At 41.8% G+C, this 25,535-nt stretch overlaps 1 protein-coding gene across 2 annotated transcripts in view; it reads left to right on the top strand.

Moving 5' to 3' along the window:
• Window positions 1–25,535, top strand: part of Csgalnact (Chondroitin sulfate N-acetylgalactosaminyltransferase) — a 95,603-nt gene that overhangs the window by 22,986 nt on the left and 47,082 nt on the right. For both annotated transcript variants that reach the window (XM_043416382.1, XM_043416378.1), the window contains exon 2: window positions 6,450–6,520. The gene's annotated coding sequence lies outside the window, so the exon portion shown is untranslated. The remainder of the gene's footprint in view (window positions 1–6,449; window positions 6,521–25,535) is intronic.

The raw sequence follows: 25,535 nt of genomic DNA, 5'->3' as shown, positions 1-25,535 counted from the left end.
AATTTGAAAAATCGTCGTTTCGGTGGATCGAATTGCCAAAAGGATAATACTATAAATGAAACGTTTAATTAGAAAAAATGACGAAAAATTGTCGATTCAATGAATCCAGTGGAAATTAAGGTGAAGTCTGAGGTCTGTGTGCGTGTGTGTTCATCAGCTAACTTTTGTCATTACGCTTGACTTCAGTTGATGGAAAAAATAAAATTTGATAAAAAGCAAAGGTACCATTGTGTCGGAGCAAAGTTTCTCTTTCCTCGGCGTTTCTTTGGTGAAAAATGTACTTTATTTCCTCTCATTCGTATTTTCTGTTCACCATGGAGAAGCACTACTCTTTATGGAAGAATGATCATCACTTGGAGCATCTCGCCTGGTGTTCTCGAGCTGGAAGAACGCTTCGAAGAGAGTGAGAAAAAAGGGATGGTGGGTGCTCGCGGAAAGGAAAAAAGACGTCGTTGGAGTCACGAGAGCGCTTTCTCCATCGAACCAAACGCACTTTCATTCTCTCGGGCTTTCTCAACGTTCGTTATAAATGCCTTTTCCTCTGGCGAGTGTCTGAGAACCCTCGGTCTTCCCATGACGATAGCTGCTTTGCTCTGTTGTTGCAGTCAATACGTTTCTATTGTGCTCCCATCGTCACGTGTACACCACGAGACTGTTCTTTTTTTCACATTTATTTAGTCATTTATTTTTTATTTGGTCGACCCGAACCCAGCACGTCACCGCTCTTTATTCTCGAGCTTTTTCTCGCGTCCAACACTCTTTTTACCCGCAACCGGTAACAGGTTGCTTTTTTCAAGCTTTCAACCTTCCACGCACGGTTTCTCACTTCAGTTCCTTTTTGGCACAGGTGCCTATATTGTGCTTTTGTTAATCTTAACTCCACTTGCAACCTCAGTAAGACTCTTTTCATGTAGCCACCCCTCGCATTACTTAAATAAGTTTGAAAATTCAAACTCTCAGCTTTTGGGGTGCAACACTCTCGTTGAAAACTTCCGGTTCCGAACTAGTGCGTCCTTGTAAACAAGCCTAAAGAAGGAACACGATGAAGTTTAGTGAACAGTGACGACGGTCACGTCTATTTTATGTTCTCAAATTCTGCGTGCGGTAATTTCTACTTTCTTTATGGGGTTTTTGTGGATTGTCGTTGCTTGTAATTCCACCTGATACGGCGATTCTTTTATTTGTTTTTTAGAACAGTAATTCTTCAGGCTTTTATGAATCTTGTTTAAATGTGTTCATTCGCAATCTTGAGATGTGTTTGACAAAACAAAATGTATTTTTCGTTCGCAGTTGGGAAAATAAAGTTTTTTTGATCCTCGAGATCGTTGAGAAAGCTGTGGAATCTAGTGCTAAAATAATGTTTGACCCCTCTCATGAATCTGCTCTATCGTGTGCACTAAATCGAATAGAAATGAAGCCACGAATTCAGACTTTTTGACACGAACGTTGACTCTTCGCTCCGTGTTTTTTGCCTCAATTTCCTCGCTGACTTTATTTTCCTTTTTCTTTTTTGAACTCCGAACTGGCGTACATCCTGTTTCACAAAATGAATTTGTAGCTGTGGGTGACTGGTGAATCGCGAACGTAGAAGATGCGTGACCTGTGCAGCTTGATAAGAAATAAGTTGAATGTTTTGGCTCGAAAAACCGAGGGGAAAATCGATCCCAAGTTGTCCAGCGGACGAGGTCCGGAAATGAGAAACGTGAACGGAGACGAGATTGCGGTTATTTGATCTGACGAAATGCCTACTGGCTGACGCATCTCGCGTGTTTGGGAATAAACCAGCCTGTACAAGGCTTTCAAGATCGTGAGAACGATTACGTGGAGCGAAAATAAATCAGTAGAGGCTAAAAATAAAGCAAAAAAGTTGGAGCATGGCAAAAACAAGAATCGCGTGAATATTGGGCCAGGATACGACGTGCCACTTTATTTTTGCTTGAAATTGTATTTGCGAAACTTCCTGTCATGATTGAAGATTCAAAAGTGGCTTTCCAACCGAAAATATCATGAATGAGAAGTAATTTCGATGGCACAAACGTCACAAAAAAGAGTGAAAAAATCCAGTGACTCCAGTCACTGGATTTCCGTCTGGCAAAAGTGTAACGAAACGGAACTTCAAAGATTCACAACATCACGGTCTGAGGGCAGGATTTTTTCTGCAATTATTAGCTCGTTCGCCATATTCATTTATCCAGGCCACTTCATGTACGTCTAACGCCGTAACGTCCCTTGTTTTCCTGTGATGAAAGTGGAGTAGAAAATTCTATGTTGAGGAAAAAACATGTTGGTCTGAAGGGCGAGTTGAAGTAATTGCACCAATTACGACGGCATGTAATTACGTTCACTTTTCATATAAAGTTCCAAGCTGTTTTTTCCCCGGTTTTTTTTTCAATTTTATATTTCATGTAAGTGATGTCAAAATCCACATACGCGCAAGCACATTGAAGCACATTTTTATATTTCAGTTACCGTCAATAATAAAATTGCCTTAACACGAGTGTGCCGACTAAATTTCCCCATTTTCCTGTACGTGGTCGTTCTCGTTGGGCATATTCCAGTAATTACGGCGACCCCCAAACTCGCACTCCTCTTAGGCTGCTCTATTTTAATCCAAAGCGAAAAGAACCAAAATGAAAATCACTTTAACGCTGCGACAATGTTGGCCGAATTGTCGAGCTCCGCCGGAGTTTCCACCGAGATAGTTTGTCCCATTTTCCAGCGCGAAAAAAGCGTTTTAACTGGTTCCCCAAGTCGGAACATATTTTTCCTGAAAAATGCGTCGTCCAACGTCGTCTTCAGCGTTAGGTGCATGGCTTAAAAAAACCGTATTACAGTAGAAACAAAACAGAAAACTTGACGTTAATAGAAAAAAGTATGAGCCAAGTTTATTCACATTTTACATCCTGATCGATCATGATAGAAAATCCCCAAAAAAATTCGCGACCAAATTTACTTATGAAACTTCAAAAAATCAATGCTCCACCGAGATTCGGCAGTCTTCTAAAATCTAACACGTCGATCACCGGCATTTTTCCCCCTCACCGCATCGTCGCACGGAAGCCTGATTTCCGCTTTATAGCTAACTGGTTATAACGAAAAAAACGAGGAAACATTCGGATAATAAACAACAAAACAGAAACTCCAGCATTCTACTTAAACTCAACGTTTTTTTCGCACTTGATTCTTTCTGCCAATATTATGATTATTATTCAGCTCCCTGCCCCGTAAAACAAAGAGACCTAACTTGAAGCCACATTCCCCAGCTGGGTGGAGAGTCCGTACGAACTTTTAGTTAATTAGCGGCAACTCTTCGGACGTAAAGAAAAGGGAGGGGTTTCGGGGCCGGAAAGAGAACGTACGCGCGTATGTACAGCTATTCTCATGCTCGGGGGCGGGAGGGGGCAATACACGCTCATAAATACTTTTCCAAATTGAGCAAGTGTACCGAGTGTATTCGTGTACCTCTGTACGTACTCGTGTATGGCACACATTCTGCAATTACGTACCAGTGCTCAAGGCAAATTGCACTAATCGTGGAAAAGAGAAAGGGAGAAGATTCCGCCGCCCCTAATCTCAAACTGACGTAACTTCCAGCGCCGGGAAACTCTTCCTTCCTTTTCCGCTCTCTGCGAGTCTCTCTCTCTCTCTCCTGCTCTTTTCTCTATATTTTCTCTGGCCATGGTATCGCAGCAATTAACGCGAGATCCAAATTTTCCTGGGGTCACTCGACTTTGCCCACTTTCTGGTCCCTTCCTCAGTATTTTCGTCTCCTTTTTTTCGGTTTATTTTTAAAATTGAAAACGTTGCTGAACATCTGGTAAAAAAGAACCTTGTGGTTTGCTCGTTGATAATAATTTTCAATGGAGATAATTTGTGGGCTTACTTTGATTGAGAGTTACGAATAACTTCCGGGAAAGAAGACACTGAATTTAAATCCGATTGGAAATTAATGCGATGCAGTCGATTTCTCCGTTCTCAAGGTTCTGTGCTCCGGAATTCGCAGCACAAATATCACCGCGATTTGGAAAATTACCAAAAAAATCTTACTGCCAAAAATAAACAGTTTTTGGGCGAGTAAATTGCCTGTTTTTACAGCGATTTTTTTTTTTTGAAACTGTCTGTAATGGCGATCGGAGCAGCAAACTGAATACGCAGCGATAGGATATTCGGATCGTAAATCCCTTTTGCGAATTTTATCGAGCAGTGATATCGTGCTCGAACTTCTCTCTCTCTCTCACTCTTTCTTTTCCTGTTTCTCCACATCTATCGACGAATCTCACATAGCTTCATATATTCAACTTGGAAAATTCTCTTCCCCCGCCGTCATGGTATATATTCGCTCAACCTTATCGCGACTGGGATATTGGGCGTTCGAGCTTCCTTCTTTGGGCATATGAATTATTCGAATTTCTTCATCAGCAGACCGTGAAATTGAAATATCTGTCGCGTATTGTACCATTCACTTTAATTGACATTTCGCATGCTTCGTGATGATCGGAGAATAAATCGAGAGAAGCAGGGAGAGAACGAGAAGGAGGAGAGTGCACGCCAGAAAATATTTCGAGTACATTAAAAATCGAGTTACATCGAACCACGTCAAGCTTCAATCAATGGAATAATGCGCTGATTTAATTAATGGATGCGCTGTAATGCTCTGAGAATAAGCTGAAAGGGGAAAAGTTAGCTTCAGTTTCTCCACTCTTTGTCGATACAGAACTTCGGGCGATTGAGGATTAACTGGAACTTCTACGAGGGCCTATGAAACGAGCATGGAAAATTCTTCTTCTCCATTCATCGGCAAAGACTCGGTGTATGGTTTCGTCAGAATATTTCTCATTATTTTCTGCGGTCAGCCCCTCGAGGAAATGCAACGGATTCTTATAGATTGTAATAAAAAATGGGCCAAAACGAGACAAACGATACGAGAAGGTAATTCAAATTTTCATGTTTCATAGTAAAAGTCTTATGAATGGACCTCGTAAAAATTGTATCTTGCTTCAATCTTCTCAGACTAACCAGATGCACTAGAACGAATTTCTATTATCGACTCTACAGTTTATAATTGATGGTTATCAGCACGTGACGAGGCAGGAATTTCGACCCCGGAACCATCTGCTCGTGCGTGGATTTTAAATTCCATCTTCCCCTCGGAAACGCCAATTAAAATGATGAAATTTTTAATCCGCACCTGTGTGTATGTTTTGAAGATGTTCGGCGACGTGAAAGTTGTGAGGATTAAAAGAAAATGAAACGTCGTTTGTGAATAAGGTAGTTTTGATGGGCTGAGGTTTTCAAAAGCTTCGAGCATGGGGAAAATCCTTGCCGGATTTGGATGAATTGTGAGTGTTACTTCACCAGGGTAAAAAATTCAAGGGGTTTTTCTCTATGACGAGAATAATTTGAAAACAGGAAGTCGGGCAGGCTTAAATTTACCACACGGAGCCGATGCAGCAGGTACACAGCCTCTGTGCAATCTTTCACGCTTCAGCTTTGTTTTCACGATTTTCTGGGTACTTTTTCCTTTCATCTCTTCGCCACCGGTGTTCCTCTCGCTCTCCCTTTCCTTCTGTTCTTTTTCGTCCTTCTTTCTGTTCTTTTTTTCACTTTTTATTCGCTTTCCTCTTCTTTTCTCTTCGTCTGCTCAGTTTTCAATGGCGTGGCAAAAGCTCGAAGCAACGTTATCCCGTGACACACGAAAACAGAGGAGGAGAGAGAAGCAACGAAGCTTAGTCGTTTAGCCGACCGCGAAACGGCTTTCCTGCACTGCACACACACACACACACACACACGCTCACAGCCCAGCATCTCATCTTTTGCTCCATCACTATATCCTTATTTCTTTCTACAACGAACCGAGGAGACTCGGCGTGTGCTCGTTGCCATTGCCACCTCTGCGACACTCGCGAGCTTGAAATATGAAACTGCGGCAATATGCAGTAAAGAGCCACGAATATTACCATTCTAATGTTTGAAGCAGCTACTGTAACGCCTGCCTTTCCCTTTTCCTTTCCTACTTCTCTCTATCACTCTCTTTGCCCTCCTTCCTTTCTCTTGCTCACTCTCATGCTCGCCCTTTTCCAATTACCTACGGTTTAAACAGCCTCGTTTGCAAACGACCAAATACATGCATACATACTGTTTATTGCTTAATGCATAGTTGAGTAGTGAAAGCTCTGCTCGGGATTGAATTCTTCCCTGATTACTTGGCGAAAACAAATTTTTCGGCTGGAAAAACATTTCAGGAAAACAGAGCGTGAAACTTTGTTAGGAATGATATCGGAAATCGTTGAAAGAATGTCAGTAGAAATACAACAATCGAACTTGCTTTTACTATATGCGGAAGCCATGGCACGAGGAATTTAATTTAGTGCCAAAATTATCAGGAAAACTAATTGTGTTAAATTATTCGGGTTCGATGTTAATTGGATGATGCTTTGATCGCTTTTCAGGCTTCAAGAGAATCGGAAAGATCTGACGAACGATGGATTTTACGTTGAGATGCTGGGAACGCTGAAAAGGGGTGAGTAAAAAAGTTTAATGCGAAAGCAACCGCCCGGGCTCTTGTCTCTCCGGAGTGGAAAGGGGGAAATAAGGAAAGGCAGGGTCGGGGAGAAAATACTTGGCACGGGAAGCCCCTTGTTCACGAAATTCAACTTCGTACGCTATCACAAACTTTTCTGTACTTCACCACTCGAGATACTTATCGTGTTACGGCTCTGCAGAACCCGACGGCCCAGAGTTTCGTTAGGGAGACGCATTTTCCAAATTTATTTTCCGAAATGGATATAGGGCTCCATTGTCACCGAGGAACATTTTCGAGGGGCTTTCACATCCGCATTTGCGAGGAACTAATTTTCTAATTGAAGAGATTTCTATAGATCCGGTTTCGTTGAATTATCTTTCCGATCTCACAGTCGTTGGCGAGTCACTTATTTTCCTCCCAATTCTCTGTTTATTACGGGAAAAAATCTACAATTATCGTGCGTGTCTGACATATTTTTTCCAAACCCGACGGAAAGGACACTTCATTTCAAACGATCCTTGATTTTTTGTTCAAAGAATGGGGTTGGCGAATTGAAATCTCAATGTTGATATTAAAATTCGTTTTTTTGAGGAGAGACAGGGAGTGTGTTCTTGCTCGGAGGTTCGTGGACAAACAGGGAATCTACGAACAGACTGTCACATTTTTGGAACAAAACGTTTTGCAAGGATGAATAAACGTGGTGAATATTTAATTTTTATTTCAGTGAGCGCTCTTTTTCGTAGCTGCATTTTGGCTGCAAGAGTCTTGCAGTTCTAGTTATTCTTTTACTTGTTTTATATGTTTCTCTCGGTGTATAAGTCGTGAAACAAAAGGTGAAGCCTGAGGCTCGGCTGAACGAGGCCAACGGAGTAAAGACTCGAGTAGAGCAGAGAGAATGGAAAGAGAGTAAAGCGTCGAAAGAAATTCTCTCTCTCTTTCTCTCTCTCTCTCTCTCTCTCTCGTTGACACACAGAATGTGTAGCAACGTGGCAAAAGAGGTTGGTGTTCTCGTAAAACTTCAAAGGGAACTCCAATCCCGCGAGGAAAACCGAGCGAGAAAGAAAAAGGAAGATAAGAGGGATGAGAATGAGGTGGCGAAACGCAAGCGCCCTCTGTCCACCGGGGCGTAAGTAAAGCGTTTCCAATCAACCAAGAGAGCGTTTCTTTGGGGTTTGTGCACTGACGGAAAGTGGTGCGCAACGCTGATTTTGCATTTGAAGAACGTGTTTGAATGTGAAAAAAATTTTAAAAAATAGTGTTTTCTTGCTCTCAAAAGTAAAGTAGAAAGTTCGTGATTCGAAGTGACGATTGGAGAGAGTCGCGAAGGTAAATAAGTTCGAATCAATAGCACGAAAAGCTGATGAAAAAGGGAGGAAATATTTCTTAGGCAAGTTGTAAGGTTCGTGTCAAAAGAATGTAGAAATAAGGACTTTTTGCCAGCTAATTATTTGTGGAATCAAAGTACAACGCATATGTGAACTCCATTAACCGGCGATGGAGGAGGAAAAGCTTTGAGAAGCTTATAGGCTTTACGTCAGGAAATCTGTAAGGTTAATGAGGGCCTTGTGGAAGTGACAACAGCATTAAAATCGCTTGAGAGCTTTTTTGGATTAGCTTCTTTGAGGAATAAAAAGCTTGAGTGAAAACAGAGCGAAACAGCTTGATGAAAATAATGAGAATATTTGGTAAAAGCCATTTGGCAATTTCACCAGATCCCATTTGGAGATTCTTTGAGCTTTGAAGTATTCTGAGCAAAAGCAAGCCTATTCATGAGGACGCAGCCTTTGTTGTTGACCGAATAAATGAACTAGAAATGAATAGATCGGACTCGAGGATGAGCTTTTACCGAAACAAGCATTCGTGACGTTTCCACTCGAGAATAGACACGGGACGCTCCATTGTAGCTGCGCTTGTTTATTCCTACCCCAGTGAATCCTTCTTCGCGTCAATTAAAGTCCCAGTAAAAAGCTCATTATCCGAGCTTTTTTTCACTGCCCTTTTACTCCTGGTCGGGGCGAGTTTCATGGAGATGAGAAGAACGTGATGAACCAGAAGATGAGAGCGGATATAACGTAAAATTAGTTCGACGGAGAGACGAGACACGGGGGAATCTGCGGTGGGGTTTAGTTGCCACAGGGCCCATCATCCTTTTCTCGTCGCTTCTGTGCCCGCAGCCTTGATGAGCTTTCTTGCGACACACAAGCTAGCACAGACCATCAGCATCAGCACAGCAAACTTTTACCTAACGACATTAAAATGCGCTCTAGGAACTTTCGGCCCCTGGACGAATATTTACTGTCGGTTTTCCTCCACCGACAAAAAGTCTATTTATATACGTATCTACGTCGTACATCAAGCAAATTGTATACAATGCCTAAAATGCTTGGATACAAAGATAGGCAGTCATTTGTGTGGACTACACATTGTACGGGCCATTTCGAAGCAATCGGACCATTATTCTGGCATTTAAAATCATGCTTCAATATTCCAACTTCAATCTGTGTTTTCATTTTACTGGAAATAATCATCAACTGCCCATTAAAGATCGTTATTTGAACAAACTTTTGTTGATTCAATCATGTTTTTTCTGATTCAACGATACTTTTCTCGTAGCCTTTGAGCCAACAAATAGAGGTAAAGAAACTTTTGTCTGGATTAACGAATTTCATGTCGTTTGCCACGATTTATGATGCTAAATTAATTTTGTTGACTCGGCAAACTTTCTCAGTGATTATCGCGGCTGCATGAATTTTATTCGTGTCAAAATAGATTTTTTCCGAGGGAATGATTAGAGGGAAGAGGGACTGAAATGATTGCGTCGTTAATCGCATTCGGAGAGAAAAAAATAGTAAGAATTACTATGCTGCCATGGTATTGGGGTTTTATATCGCTCACTTTGAAAGGTTTTTACCAAAAACATTGTAATTTCCAAGTCAATTATTATTTTTTTTTTATTTATTTTTTTTTATTCTTTATTTATTAATTATAATATGTTATTTAGTTTAACAATAAATAGTTTTGGGAAGTAGAACAATCATATTCGGGACAAATGGCACGTAGTATGCGGTAGTAGATGGTGTATCCATCGATACACTCAGTCGATTTGTGTGTGTGTAGGTCAGTTCTGAATGAAAATTTTTAAATTGCGTATTTTGCTGTGACAAAGGTTTAAGCTGTGCTATTTTTTCCTACATAGTTCATCAAGGAAACGTTGTAAAATTTATGTCGACTCGATGATGAACTGTCAAGTAGAATTATTATGCCGTTTGGCTATGCCTAGTACTGTTTTCACAATTTAAATTTACAGTTGAACATAGTAAAATTTGAGGAGCTCGAACACAAGCATCGATCATACGCCAAAGTGTTTAGAAATTTACTGTGGTAAATAACAGAATTTCATTTGTACGATAACATGCCGATATAGATGTGTATCGATGGATTTATTTTGACATCACACAACAATTTTCATCGAGTCGTTTCACAAAAATTACTATGTACGTTCGTAAGAATTAATAAATATTACGATACAGAACTCTACTCCTATGGCGCACCATAGTAGTTTTTAGTGAAATTTTCTTTCCGTGCATGGACTCAAACTTGCGGGTAACCGATTTGCAAGAACGCAGTTGAGGATTGAGTGACAAGAATTCGCAAAGCGCTTCGACTGATGAAATATCTTTCGGAGAAACTAATCGTTGCAGGAACTGAACGTTCCACTGATCCGACGTGGATCGTCGGGTGAATTTCTCGTCGGAAGAGTTATTTTTCAAATGTTTTCATGGTTTTTTTGTTCCACCGAAACTCGTGCAAAAAAATCAAAGGAAGAAACGAAACTTGGAGTACTGCTGCGGAGTACGAGTTTGCGACTGGGTTGTCTGGCGTTCCGCCCGGAGCTTCCCCAACTGATATCATATCCGATATACTCGTTTTCCAGAGGGCTGGATGGCAAACGGAAACGAGGCACACATCAATGCTTCGTGTGATGCACCAACCAACCCCATCACCGTATAAATTGCTTGTAAAAAATTTCACGTACACGTATATATCAAGCTTTCGTTGTCAATGGGAGACACGAGAGAAGGAATATCCGAGCTGGCAGTCTCCAAAAAAAAAAAATAAAATAAAATAAAATAAAAAGAAAAAGCAGTGAAAAATCTTCTGCTCTCGAATAATGGATGAAAACGGTGTGGGAGTGCGATAGATGGAATTCAATATCTGAAGGTGAAAAAATACGACTCTTTGAGTAACTCTCGTGTCCCATTATCCCGAACGAAGGGCTTTTGCTACTGCTTTCATTCATCGCTGCATCAAAATGATAAGAAAGTTGTGAAATCGTGGGAGATGAAGTCGTAGAAGTGAGTATACGCCTGCGATCTGCACAGCCGCAGAGAAGCTCTCGCTTCGAATTTTACCTGAACGATTTGAACTTGCACTCTCAGTATGGAGATGCGCGATGCATGTAAATGTTAGAGCAGGTGAGGAACGCAGTTTGTTGAATGTTCGACGAGTACTAAATGGAGTTTTCCTCAGAACCCGATGCGGAAATGCCTCGAAAAAATGGAGCGAAAAGGAGAAATGCTTCCTACGGAATCGCGGGAGTCAGTCAGTCGGATCACTCGCGGCTACTGCTGCTACCACTGCTGGCTTTTACAAAATAGAAAATGCAGATAGATAAAATGGAAAAACATGAAAACTAGCGAGTACCATAGTCACGGATCGAGAAAAAATGAGGACCAAATGAAAGAAAGTCCGAGAACGAGCCTGTGAGAGAAATGAGAGAGAGAGCATAAACCGAGAAGAGGAAAAACGTTGTGGGCGTGTGTGTGTGTGTGTGTGTGTGTGTGTGTGGGTTACTGTTGGCAGAAAAGTTCTCGTCCTCCGTTTACGACCTCATTCAAATCCCTGTCTCACGGAATTTCTTCACATTTTTCACTCTGTCGCTCACATTTTATGTTCATTCCTCGGGGCTTTTCGGCTCGAGAACTGTCCCACCAAGTAAATGAGATGTAGCTTCACTTTCGCATGCATTATACCTATGTCTATATATTTATTTACATTATATATGTATTATCCTCTTGGCATATCATAAATTATTCGGAGCTTTATGTTTCTCCCTGTGAAAAGTCTTTGCTGCGCAAAAATATACACGGAACGACGCCTCAAACAAAACATCTGTAGAATTATTTCTGATGACTTCCACTCCAGAGTCACGTTTCTGGGGATTTCTTGTCCGAGAATATTTTTCTGCAGAAATTCCTTCCTTGAAAAAATTCAGTTTTATTAAAATCATTCGTTTGCTGTTTTTGGTGCTCGTCTTTTAGCGTTGATGGAAGACCATTTGAGGGAGGATGTTTTTTTAAAAAAAGCTCTGATTGGTTCTGTACGAAATGATGGAATATTTGAAAAAACATATTCGCCAATGTACAGGATTTTTTTCAGTAATTTTTCGCGAGCTTATCGAAAAATCGTAAAATGGAACGATTTATCTGAAAAGCAGTTGGTAGAAAAATATAAATATTCAGAGTAAAATCGATTTTTTAGGGTTATTGTTGATAAAACGATGCCAAATTTTTTGTAGAGATAAACTGAAAAGTTTGGAAGCTGATCGTTGCAGTAGTTTCCGTGAGAATTTGCTGACTCCCCAATCATTTCGATCGACTGGAAAAAGCACGGAATTCTAAAGTAAGGAAAACTAATAAATCGAAAAACAAAGGGTGGGAAAAAGAAGCGTGAGATGGAATTGACCCGCAGCGAAGAATTTCATTGGCACGTCGCGGGGGCTTTTCTATTTTCAATTCTTGTCGTGCGGACATCGGCAAAGTTTTACGAAGCGAAACAGAGAGAAGGATGGAAAAGGAACAGCATAATAGGAAGTGAGAGAAATAAGCGGGGGGAGAGGCCGGCGTGACTATGGCCATTTTAAGCTTTGAAAGGCGCTCTTTTCTCTGCTCGCTAAAGCGCTTGTCTGTAGCAAAAGACCTATGGAAGCTGTCACCGGCGTAGGAAAACACGAGCGAAAAGGGAAATCGAAAAGGGAGAGACATGCGAAGAGAAATGTAAAAAGGCGTGATCGACACGAAAACTATAAAACGAAATCGAAGCGAAGTGTCAATGACAGGCAAATTCTACACTGCATTGATAAATAGTTTATGCTCCTTTGTATACACTCGCTCGCAACAAACGTTACGTCGTTTTTTAAAAGCCTCTCGATCCCATTGAAACGACTTTGCGAGAGGAAAACAATAATCCATCTTTCACTGTTATCGACCTCGTCACTTTTCTTTTTCAGTAACCTTGATCGAGGGCCAATGGAAACAGTTGTCAGTGATACACTTCAAATCTCTTTGAAAACTCTTCTCCTTCACTGCGTTTTTCCTTCACGATTTTTTTCTATTTCATTATTCTAATAACAGTTTTCGCTAATTAAGGGGCGAACCTGTCGATAAATCTCAGCTTCTCATCACTGTGTATTATCCTGTTTCATTTTTCCACACTGTCCAAAATCATAGAAATTTTCGGAGCGATTCGAACATAATTCCACGACTTTGATCAACCTTCAAACGTAATTGGTAACTCTAAAAAACTCTAAAAAAGCGACCTGTAACGAGACAGTTCCAGGTCGCTTTTTCTCTTTGTTTTATGTTCCAGTCAGCGTCAGACTTTGAAGCGTTTCAAAATTCAAAATTCCAAATGAACTATTCATTCACAAATTCCCAGAAATGACGAACGAGAAATTTTCATAAAAACTCCGTTGACCTCCTTCTGTTTATCAGCGGATTAGAGAAACTGAAATAGTTTCATCCAACGGTGAACAAGTTCGTAGAAAATATACCATACATCGCAAATGTATATAGATATTTATGAACGAATGCAGGAATAATGCTGCGTATTATATTATGAAGTGAGGAGCTTTCTCCGCGAGGAAAAAACGGAAAAGAGGGGCCCGACTTTGAGAGCGTTTCATGAATAATTCATGTGTTCTCAGCATCGACCTGCGAAAGAAACGAAACGAGAGAAGGAGAGAGAGAGAGGGGGTGGGGGGGGGGGGGGGAGTGAGAGGACCGGGGTTGAAAAAAATGAGGAAAAAATCTAAAGAGGGTAAAAAGCAGAGGATTTATTCTGAAACAAATGAAAAATAATAGAATCGAAGTAAAAGTTCGGCGATACATTCGCCATTATTTTCACGTAGGATGGAGCACGGAAAAGTCGTTTTTGTTTTTTGCTTTTCTTCTTCTTTTTTTTTTATTTTTTTTTTTTATTTCTTTACATTCCTGAAGCTGAAAGCTCTTTCTTCGGTCGTTTTCCACCCTACTTTCCCTAGTTTCATCTCTCTCACACCAAAAGGATCGACGAGCGAATACCGCAAGCCCTGCGTGAACCCTCTCAATCCGAGAAATCAATCTGGCGGTCTGGCAGAAGAGAGCGCGAGCCTGAGCAAAGGGCCGAGGGGGCCGACGAAGGGGGTAAAACGAAAAAGTAATAGACGTCAAAAGCCCCCGGCTGGTGTGTGCCGCGCACGCTTTTCTAACGCCAGAAATAAAGAGGAAAGAATTCGAGAGTGAGAGTATTGAGGCGAAAGAGAGAGAGAGAGAGAGAGAGAAAAGGGGGAGAGAATGAGACGAAAATTTAGGGGAGAGAAATCGATACTTCCTTCCTCATACTCTTCCCCACACTTTTTCGACCGAGTCCCTCCAACAACATCCAATTTTTCAGCTCCTCCAATCGTAGGAATCGCTTCTTTTCACCTCTGACCCGGGATATATTTTTTCCCGATTTCAACCTCCCTCCTTATCGTCCATATATATTTATACTCATAATTCAGAGAATCGGGACGCAGATGGTTCCTTTTATCACACACCTCGCTGATCCAAATGTTAATTACTCTTTATTTCGAACGCATGCTATGCCTCGGGCACCTTTCTCCTGTCATTGATCACCTCGCTCACCACACTTCGGTCAATTGTTTATTTGAAATCATATTAATTAAATGCAGGCAGCTCATAACTTTGGAAGCTCATTGTTGTTTATTCCAAAAAAATTCTTCGCTTTAATCCACTTTCCGTCACCCGAAGCAGTTTTTCCCCGCGATCGTATGCATCCAATGGACTCGCCTCGTTGCTTCGCAACTCCATTGGCCATTTTCCGGTAATTTTCGGCTTGCGGATCATTTTGTTAGAGTGCGATCACACTGAAAATGTGTTGATAGGAATATGGAAGAAAAATTTTCGAGTTCAGAACTTTTTTTTCGTACGCTCGGACAAGAGCAAAGGAATAATTTCATCTCGGGTGCGATTGTCGATCGGGAAATTTGCCGCGAGCAGGATTCTTGAAAATTTCTTCCAACGTTTGGTCTCAAGCGTTCGAAGTATTATTCTTAAGCCCCAAAAAGGAATTTTCATGCGAGATAAATTTGACAAAGAGGAAACTTGATTACCCCTTAGCATAGGCCGCTTTCCCTCTCGCTCGTGGTTTTAAGCATGTCGAACAGAAGCTTACGAGCTTTGGTGCGTTCACGACTCGCGTCTGCCGGCTTCCTTCTCGAGCGCTCACTTTTTCCCGGCGTTCTTAAGTGCCTCGCGCGAGAATGATGGCTCGGTTTTCCGGTACCGAACGAGAAGAACTCCGTTAAGGGATCCTGGGAGGGCTTCTCGGGGATGCTCCTGTCGAGGATGCCACGAGCAGCATTTTAATCGTGCGAGAGAACCGCCCTCGTTGAGGGAACACACCGCATCGCGCTCCGGAACTTCCCGTGATCGATACCGGAGATCGTATTTACCTCTTTCCCGTCGCAATTTTCTACGTTTCGAGAATTCCAAATGAATCACGTAAACCCATATGCCGAATAAATAACCTCGCCACCGTTATTGAGCTGAAGTTTATGCCGGAAGGTAAAGAGCCTCTCGTTCTTTTCAATAGCAAAATCGCGCGTGCAAAATACATTTTCCAAGAACCGTTTTGGAGCCATTTTCAGTTAGAAAATTATCACTTTTACTGATGGATTTTTGTCTCCAATTGATTCGATATTCCGCAACACTGAATAACCGACTCGAGCAAATAAGTTCGTTCAGTAACTCGAAAACTCGTTAATCCAACTCGAGTGTAGCTGGAACTAAAAAGTAAATTTTTCAGTTCAGAATTTTGGGTTGAACCGATTTCTGATGCTTTTTCACAATCAAAGATGATTCGGTCGATCCAACTACTTTGCACAGACACTTTTACGTAACGACGCATCACGGACATTCCAGGCTGCATATGCAGTACCGAAAATCTCGTCCTCGAAAGAGAAGCAGATTCCATGCAACGAAGCGAATGAAATTTTGTTATCCAACCCCATAAAAGTTGATAGTACAATAACAAAAGGAAGGATTCCAGTCAGTGACATTAACGGAGCTATTGAGCGAGGAGCTTTCTTTCAACGCCAGTCATCCACGTGGCGATCTTTAAAAGAATTTCAAATGAGGATGGAAAAATATTCTGGAACGCCACATGGCTGATGGTCAGCAGGATGGAATTCTGTTAGGTATCCTTTATGGCGCAGGGTATAACAGGAGTTTCGCCTGTGACAGTGTTAGTTTTCTATTTCTGTACAAGCGAATATTGCGAAGCCCGCATCGTACAGGCGAGTATTTTGCTTTATATACGTGTACGATATTCTCTGGGTTGTTACGAGACAACGATGCTCGGTGGTCTCGTCGTCAAGTCAGCGAGTGCCGGTTGAAAGCACACGCGCACATCCGCAGACTCCTGACCATACGCGAGCATCTCCGTGAACTCTCCCTCTCTGTATTCATGGAAACAGGTGCGGTGCATTCGTTTCTCATTTCCATAGAGTCGGGAGAAGTGATGCAGCTATGGTCGTCGGTATGGCTGCGCGTGTGCGAGGCTATGGACTGTTTTCGAACCCATAAATATAAAAGGAGCCCTCGCGCAATCAGCTTGCGGATATTGAGAGCAGCAGATAAGTCATGGGATTCGAAAACCATAAATCCTCGTTCACTTATTCCGGATGCAGAGTTTCCGGGGTATCGATTAATCAAAAACAATTTCTGATGCCCACACGCCACTGGGCGTGGCCAGCACGAAGAGCGATCAGTAAAACTCGTTTATTTTGCAATATTGACCGAGCTGAGAGGACACTTGTTCATGGCAGGGAATTCCTTCAACATCCTTATACCACTTATCATAATATATACATACGTTTAAGGACTAAAGTTCGGATGGCCTAAGTGGCGAAGCCCGCAAGCACCAATATTGGTTGTTTACATTCTCTGTGCTTACGTCGGGTACACACGGAAATTCGTAAGAGGTTGAGAGTGACGTACGAATATAAAATGTATTTGGTGAGTACATACATGCACGAGGGGGCCATGCAATGTATTAAGGAGACGATATCGCTGAAGGAGAAATGCTTTTGCCATGGCGTTCACCTACCTCCGAGAGTGTACACGTGTATAAAGTGCGACGCGAAATTCACGAGAGAACGCTATTACCAGAATAACTCCGAAGGTCCTCAATAGAGATTCGAGTGACGTAATTTGATTCTCTCAGAATTTCCTTCCTTCGTGTACCCATTCGATGGTTCGCCAATGCACACGAGCATCGCACGGTGCTTGTATCGACCTAACGACGTTCCCATGTTTTCGATAAAATCTGCCATTCCCTGTTGGGACTCGTCAACTTTGCGATCTCGTGGTTACCGCATAAATGGGTTTTGTTTTTTCAAATTTCATTCAAGCTTTTCAAGCTAGTGGAAAATGTGTGAACGAGATTCGAATCGAATTATTCTCTAATTGAAATGAAGTTTGGGTGGAAAGTATCCATAAAAGTTGATGGATTTCGTGGCTCATTTTCTTGGTCAGCATTTTCGAATGATTCTCTACGAGATGGTACGCAAATTTTATTCTCATGCTGAAAAATATTGCGTGATTTTGCGAAGAAAAATCGATGCTGGCGCTCCGGCACGTTCAATAAAAAATTTAATTCCCCTTTCACGCATGCGGCACGCTTACGGCTCGCTGGTGCATCGAAGTAGTCACAGCACTCTTTAGTCAGACCACTTGAACCTCACGTTTAAAAGCACCTACTACTCGGAGCCGGATTCACGGAGATTCGCGGATACCGCCATAATGGCTTCGAACGCACGTTATTTTCAACGTGATATTCACTCGAGAACGGAAGTTATTGGAGAGGGTGTAGCGGAAGTAACGCAAGACGAGAGCTCTCACAAAATCAGCCCTCGGGGCATCATATTTCTTTACAGAGGAGGGTGCGAGTTTAGGGATTTCCCAAAAAGAATGAAATTATAGTCGGATCGTTACCTCTCGATAAACGTGAACTTGTACGATCGTCTGCTGGGGGCGTGATGTTTTTGAGCGTCTTATTTCAACCCCCGAGCGTTTCGGTTTCGCAATTTCCATTAAATCGTTTCGACCGACAATAAAAAAAAGCTTTTTCCTTCCCACTTTTGTTGCTGAAACGTGTGAAAAGGAAAACGCTCGAGATTGTTGTTGCGCTGAATATTTTAGTCGCTCCTCTCGGTGCTCGAGTGAAATTTCGTTCCTTCCAAGTGATTTCGACCGATAGAAGCTCTTCGTAGGTTTGTATAATTTCCTGGTAAATGATTTATCGAAGTGGATACTGAAGTGAAAATGCGCAGTTCATTGTCGCGAAAATGTCTCTCTGCTTCTACAGAAACAAAAATTGAAAATTCGTCTAATGAAGCGCGACTGGGAAAGGTGGACGAAAAGGTTCTTTTTTCAGTGTCTCTGTATGTTAGCAATGGAAGCTCTATCTACGGCATAATTGAAAGTGTAAGAAGTGAGAAAGAGAGAAAAAAAAAGGCATTTTGTGACAGCTCGTTTAGTCGGATTAGAAAGGGCGCTTCGGGTAATCCCTTTCGCCGCTAGCGTCGTTTCTTATCTTCGTTGTAATTCAGGGGGCGAGAGTTCGCCTAATGAGATTCCACCGTGCGCATAAGGGTTAATCCTCCCTCATGGCGAGTCAGAGGCCATTTTTCTCCTCCTCTCGTCTCTCTTCTCTTTCTCTGAACTGAGCTGAAACCTGAGCTCTCTAATAAGCATTCTTCATTGCCGCACTTCCGGTTGTCAATGACAAACGTAATGGGAGTTTCATTGTTGGGGATATAAAATCGTTTGAAAATTTCATGGATAATATAACTGGAGTTGCCTACGTTGGGAATCATTGGAAACGAAATTTTACGTTTTTTCTCTCACAACCGTGTAAACTCGAGCGTTCGCTGAGCTTGAAAGGTTCTTTTCCTGGGACACTCCAAAAAATAATCATTTTCCAGAAAAATTGTGTTTTTATCGCAGTCAATTTTCCTTTACCGTTTGGAATTCATTAGAATAAAAAAATTTCTTGCATCTTGGGACGTTCACGGGCATCACCCTTACGAAACTTAACGAAAATGTAATAATATGAAAAAATATCATTATAATTATATTTATGAATACCTTTAACGCATGAATGTTCAGAGCATTGTTAAAAAAACGCTTGGCAAGTGATAGGAGGATGGAAATAGAAAATCTACAATTCTGATCGGAGTGATATTAAATCCGCATGAAATTTGGATTCAGGCTTGATTAATCGGGCCATAAAACGGTAGTAGAACGAATAAAATCTTTGGATTCTCGAATCCGGGTGAACGATAATGATGACAAATAATAACGAACTTCGATCTGGAGGAAGCCATGCCGTTGAGAGATTCAGCGATTTGGAGGAAAAAAATATCACGTTGTAGAGCGTAATGTTGGTACACTTGGAGAGGGAGTGAGAGAGCACACTTTTCACGAGATATAATAAAAAGTAATGGAGCTTGGATAAATAATGGGCTGATAAATCATTCATGGGATTCTATATAAGGGAGCTTAGCGGATGGGAGAATCCACTAATCTTTCGGGAGGTGTATTTATTTCGGGAATGAAGTAGAGTCAAATTATCGATGGAAATATTTATGGGAGATCTCGATAGTATTTTTCGTAGCATCGAAAAAAAAGGGAAGAAAAGTATTTTTTGTTTTCGTTTGAAATCTCTGTAAACGATCATAAAAAGAGCCATAAATTGTTGTGCCTCGTTCGCAACATTCTCGAGATTTTATTGCGAATAGTAGATCCGAAGTGTTTTTTTTTTCAGGATCTAAAAATCGTGCGACTCTCATCGAGAAAAAAAATGCAACGCGATCGTAAACTCTTCAGCCGAATCCACGGAAAATCGAGATTCATTATTCCTGCTTTTCGAACTTCCAAAATATGTTGCAGATACTTGGAACAAATGAAACTTTTATGCCATTGCATACGATTTTTCAACGTCTTTTCATCCTCAACTTCAGCAGCAGACTCGCAAAGAGGAATGGCCCCTTCGATGTCATACGTCCGGAAACGAGTGGTCGTAATTTTTTTCGTCTCATGTTATACCATATCTCCTTCCTCTTCTATCTATTCTTCCTCACTTTTTTCTGTCCCTTCTGGCGCGCACGATTCGGTGAAATACGCGTGGCTGCCTCGGTTCCGACCTGATCGCCTGCCAGCAGAACAAAAAAATGCTGAATTTTTCGACAGTTTTTCTTTTTCCCCCATAGGAGACATCTCCCACGACAAATTAAATGTCTCCGGGTCCCTTTCTCCTCTGATTCGTCCTGTGTTTTTCGTATTCCAGGAATACCGGGCATCAACTTCATACCTTGGGGACCGTATATTTAATAATATGCGTGGGAGAGTTTACATTGCTCCGGGAGTTTGATCGTTTAGAAAAAGGCAGCTGTTTGCCCCTCATTTGTTTCATCTCCAGTTATGGTTGAAACGGATATTTGCGGTGAGTATTTCCATCTCGAGCAGCGCAACGTCTCCGGGGACTCGATTTTAGCTGGAAAAACTTTCGGATGGGAAAGAACAAAATAATTAGGATTATTCGACCTTTTTTCGTCGTTTTTAATCCACGTGCTCGAAAAATAAGTAACAAGGATGCTGCGATTGTGTTTGAGAGTCGATGGAAACAGCTGTACTCTCGATGGAAAATAAAATACGATTTTCTGTCAACAAAAACAAGGCTTCGAACTCAGCAGAATGTTGAAAATCGTGCAAAACAATTAACTTGAAAATTGAACAAAGGTGCGAGGAACCTCGAGCTCTCGAGCATCTTGAGAATCCTTCGCAAATGCTTCGTAGTGAAAATGTCTGTCAAATGAGAAAAGTATGAGGTTTGAACGAACGTGTATATAACTGAAGATGAGATTGGAATCGTTCTGGCAAAAAGCCGATCTGTTGAGACAGCAGGAGAGAAAGGGAGAGAGAGAGAGAGAGAGAGAGAGAGAGAGAGAGAGATAAATATATGGCACGTAAAAGGAAACTGACAACGACGACGTGGCTCGCCGTCTTCCCCTTTTGTTAGTTCGTCTCCCTGACGGATCTATTGCCCGATAGATCGTGAAGTGCAAACGTTTGCCAAATTCACGATGGAGAGCGCGCGTCGAACTTTCATTTTATTCTTTCCGATTTTCCTTTTTATCGTGAAGCAGAGGCACGCCTATCGGAAATTCATTACAACGAATGAATCGTTATTTTATTTATAAAGTGTTATATGATGGGTGATGAAGATAGAAATTGAAGTAACCCGTCGATCTCCCTCCGCATGTTTTATCGAGGGTTTTTTGTTTTCAGTTCACGCCATAGAATTATCCTCCATAGTAACTGGATCAAGGTAGATCATGCCTGTAAGATTGTATTTTAAGGGTGTCTAAATTGGGTCGATTTTTACTTCGTAATTAAAGATATTATCGCTTGAAATTAATGTCAAATCATTTATTCAAAAATGGAAATACATTTTTTCAACTTATCTCTTGGCGAATGAAATTACAAGCCATTAATTAATCGGGGATTCATCGCTGACTGAACCCGAAATTTTATTCGTCCCTGGCTAAAATATTGCAGTTTTTATGTAAAAAATCGCTTTAGAGAGCGGAAAAGAAAAACACAAAGGGAAGTGGATCAAGAAAAAGGTGTCAATAAAAAGACAGAAGGCTGTGACAGGAATGGGCCAAACCAAGAAGAAACAAAATGTCGAAATAAGCAAATGTGACGTTATGCGAATGCTCATTACCAATTTTGTTCAATATCTTTAACGTAATATGTCTTTATTACTAGCAAGACAATCTTCTCGAATTTTTTTTCTGATCTTCGTTATATACTTCATTGTTATTGTGCACGTTTTTTATAAACTTCGTAAGAAGCGTTCGTTCGTAATATGGAAAGATAAGCGATTTTCTAAGCATAGTCCCTATACTCCTGCGTGGATTTGTCTTCATATTTAAACACACTCATCTAAATAACCAATAAGACGAACCCTTTAAAATTGATACGCGCGTCAGCCGACTACCCATTGAAACTCTGTGTAAATTTCGAGTCTCTGACAGAGCATCATAGTAATGAAGAAATAAATATCAAGACCATAAATAATTCAGAGATTCCAGACTAATTTATTTATGCCGACGTACTTATATTTTATTACGGCTCGTTGCGGATCTTCCAATTTATGGTTCGCAGCTATTTTATGCACCGTTGATTTTAACGGAGCGCGCACGCGCTCCGTGCACCAAGAAGAAACGCATTCACGTCGAATTTAGCTCCGTACAGACAGTCGTTAATATGACGTTCGTTGTATCATTCTTCAGGTACGCACGGTCTGCCTACTCTGCTCGTTTCTGTGGACTTAATGGCAGGCTATCAAATATATTACCTGGGTACGAAGATGTACGAGCGTGCACACGGTGTCCCGGAAGCAAGAAACGACGTTCCTGGCTTTGCTTTCAGCACAAAATTTTGAGCTCCTCTTCCGGCCAGGTTTTCTCGAATAAATTTCTACGTGTGATCAAATATTCGAGTCCGTGCTCTTAAACGAGATTCACCGAATACTCTCCGTCATGGTTGCACCTCCAGTCAAGCGAATTGGCAGAACAATGATGTTTTGTCGTGCCGACAAAGCAAACACTTTTACCCTCGGAGTTACACTCCCATTCGTGTTCTCCATTCTTCCCAAGCTCCGATTTCAAGACACCCCGCATATACAGAGACACAAGCCAAAGCTATAAACGACACATGAAAAGGTATCACGCGGTTGTTAACGAGAAACTATAACACGGCGGCTTCGAGAATACTGGAAACGTCGTATAACCATGAAAATCTGCGTTATATACACCTCGATCGTTAACTTGTGATTGATCAAAATTAAACGTATCCACGGGGACCGCATATGGACCACAGTTTCGTTATTACACCATTTTATGTTCGGTCCCTTGTGTTTACTCGAGTCTCGCTACAGCCCCACCTTGCACGTGTTCTCAATATTATGCCACCGCCTCGGCGCTGGAATATCAACGTTATCACATATTTTATGCTCGGACGTTCCCCGGAGGATTAAAAAACTAAAAATCTTGTTATTCGATGATTCTCCCAGGAATGAACTGCTCGTATTGACACCCGGCAATTCTCTGCTTCCACTTTCACTCGTTTCGTCCAAAGCCTCAAATTGAGGAGGACATTTTTATAGAAATTCGTGAGAAGCTCCTGAATACCTGGGCACAGTTGATTGTCGGGTAAATGAATAAAATCGAGAGACAAACATGACAGAATGGCACGTCCAAAGCAACGAAAAGCAGGGAATAAAAAAATCAGGAATCCTTTGGATTCGAGAACGCGTGGAATGATAGGATTTTGGTAGAACCGCCAGCACAAATGAATTGAAGGGAATAAGAGACCGGGAGAATCGAAGAATAAAGAATTTTTTCGGAACGTCGGTCTGCAGAGGTGATTTGGTAACTGACGACAAAGAATACACGCGAAGCTCCGTCCACCGGGCATTTAATTGATACGCCTCTACTCTCAGCCCCGCGACCATGCGTTCGTCCTTGACGTTGCAAAATTGAATTTTCAACGAGGTGGCAGAGTGCTCGCGACGAGATTCCAATTACATTTTGTATTCTCGCGACCTCCGGCCCCGCGTTCACTGGCCTTCTATAATGTACACCGCGCAGCGCGGACGGTTTGTACGTCCACTCACGTATATATGTATATAAATTCAAGCCCATTTTACACTCACAGGAAGAGGGAGATCGATTTTCGCGAGCGAGCTTCCAGCGATGCTCTTCAGAAAAAATGGCTTTGCGTTGTATCACTTTCATTGGGGCGCGCGTCTGTTTCGCCGAAACGCTCTGATCCAAATTCCATTCAATTGATTTTCACCGACAAGCCATCCCATGAATTTTCTCACGGTTTTTCCCATCAATCATTTTTTCGGAATCCTCTCCACGGGCTACAGATATTTGAGACCGAGATTGAGAGTCGCGCGGAAATTTGTAATATTTTGAGCCAGGATTTTTATCGTTGGAATTTTCGTGCTTTTTATTGGAAACTAATTGTGATTCGGATTGCGGTAGACACGAAGCTTGACGGGGAATCGAGAGAATTGGGGTACAATTTCGGACGCTAAAATATGGACTTGAAAAAATTGGAGTTTTTGATTTCATCCTGCTGTTTCTTCCGAGCCGAGGACGCGAAGTCGGAAATTTCGTAAGAAACTCCGAGCATAAAAGTGTCGTTCAGTTTCGTGGAGTAACGCATCAATGAAACGGATAAGGAAAGCGGAGTTAGTGAGGCTCCGTGCGGCGGTAAATACGCGTCTGTGTGTTGGTGCATGTGAGGCTTCCTCTCAGGCAGAAAAGAACTGCGAGAGGGAAGTGAGAGCATTCAGAAAAAGAGTGAATCTATGGGAGTGTAAGAGATTGAAGGCGGGACAATACGTGCTGAGATGGAGGTGGAAAGGAATGGCCATCTTGATTTATTTTAGGAGCCAATTTCCTGGACGGTTTTTCCTTTTTCCTGCATTCACCTTTTCGTTGATCTCTTTCCATTCTCCTGATCTTTACTGTTTTGGCTCTTTTCTCTCTTGCGTTTTCTCTGCGCTCACACTCCTTTGTAGCGTGACACTTTTATCTCTTATCAAAATTCTTTTACGCTCTTCTTCCTGAAGAGCGTAAAAAACTTCATGAAATTCCAGGGAGGTTTCTTTGGGCAGTAATTTCATGGTTTTGAGATTCAAGCTTCGATTCAGTATCAATTATTCCACAGAGGTTTTTAGCACTTGAATTGGCTTTTTTTCGTACCATAGAATTTCTCCCATTTTACTGCAACTGAATCGTTTGCTTCGATTGTCGAATACGTTCATTCGATTTTTCCCTTTGCACATGCCTCCCTTCACGTTAACCATTACAATTTAATTATGAAAATTGGAAAACTCGGTCGTGTTTTAATGGGCGATAATCGAGCGGAACATTTTTTCTGCAACATATTCATCGATCACTCTCCGCTCTTGCCGCATCCCTGAAAATATTAACGAGTTCGTATCCGCTCGAAAATACATGGGCGAGTGGGATAACAAGCTGTATCACCAGTAAACACAACTGATTGCGCGGACCTGACCTCGACACGAAACATACCCCGATGTTCGCATCCCCTTCATTCGCCCATGCTTGCCAATCAGCTCAAGTGGAAAGGACGCAATGCGTTGAAGCTCCGGAATTGCGTGTATGCCGCGATCGCCCATAAACATTAAACACGAAGCCAGAAAGGGGCGGAAGGGACTCGTACCGAGTGGAGTTCGAAAGCGTGAGAAGCAATGAAACGATACGAGACGTCATGGGATTTCTGTGGGTCCGTATAGTTGAATTTTGTCACCGCCGCTTTTAGTTTCACATGAGTTTTGTTCCAAGTTTAGCGAAATATTGGATCAAGTTTCTCGTGAGCTTTGGATTGGAGCGAACGGGGAGCCGCATCTCGAGGCAGTTTTGGTATCGCGGATGAACTCAGCCCCTATCTCTCTGGTAGCACTACGGATAAGGAGCCACGATTAGGGGAATGTGTACGCAACGGTATTAGTTTAAGCGTGAGGGCGCTCGCCTTCCCTTCGACCGTCATCACCAATTTATTAGTTACGGAAGGACTTA

This window comes from Venturia canescens, chromosome 4 (assembly GCF_019457755.1).
Source record: "Venturia canescens isolate UGA chromosome 4, ASM1945775v1, whole genome shotgun sequence".
NCBI classification, from domain to species: domain Eukaryota; kingdom Metazoa; phylum Arthropoda; class Insecta; order Hymenoptera; family Ichneumonidae; genus Venturia; species Venturia canescens.
The sequence above is the reverse complement of the archived record's forward strand: the minus strand, read 5'-3'. Positions and strand labels throughout refer to the sequence as shown.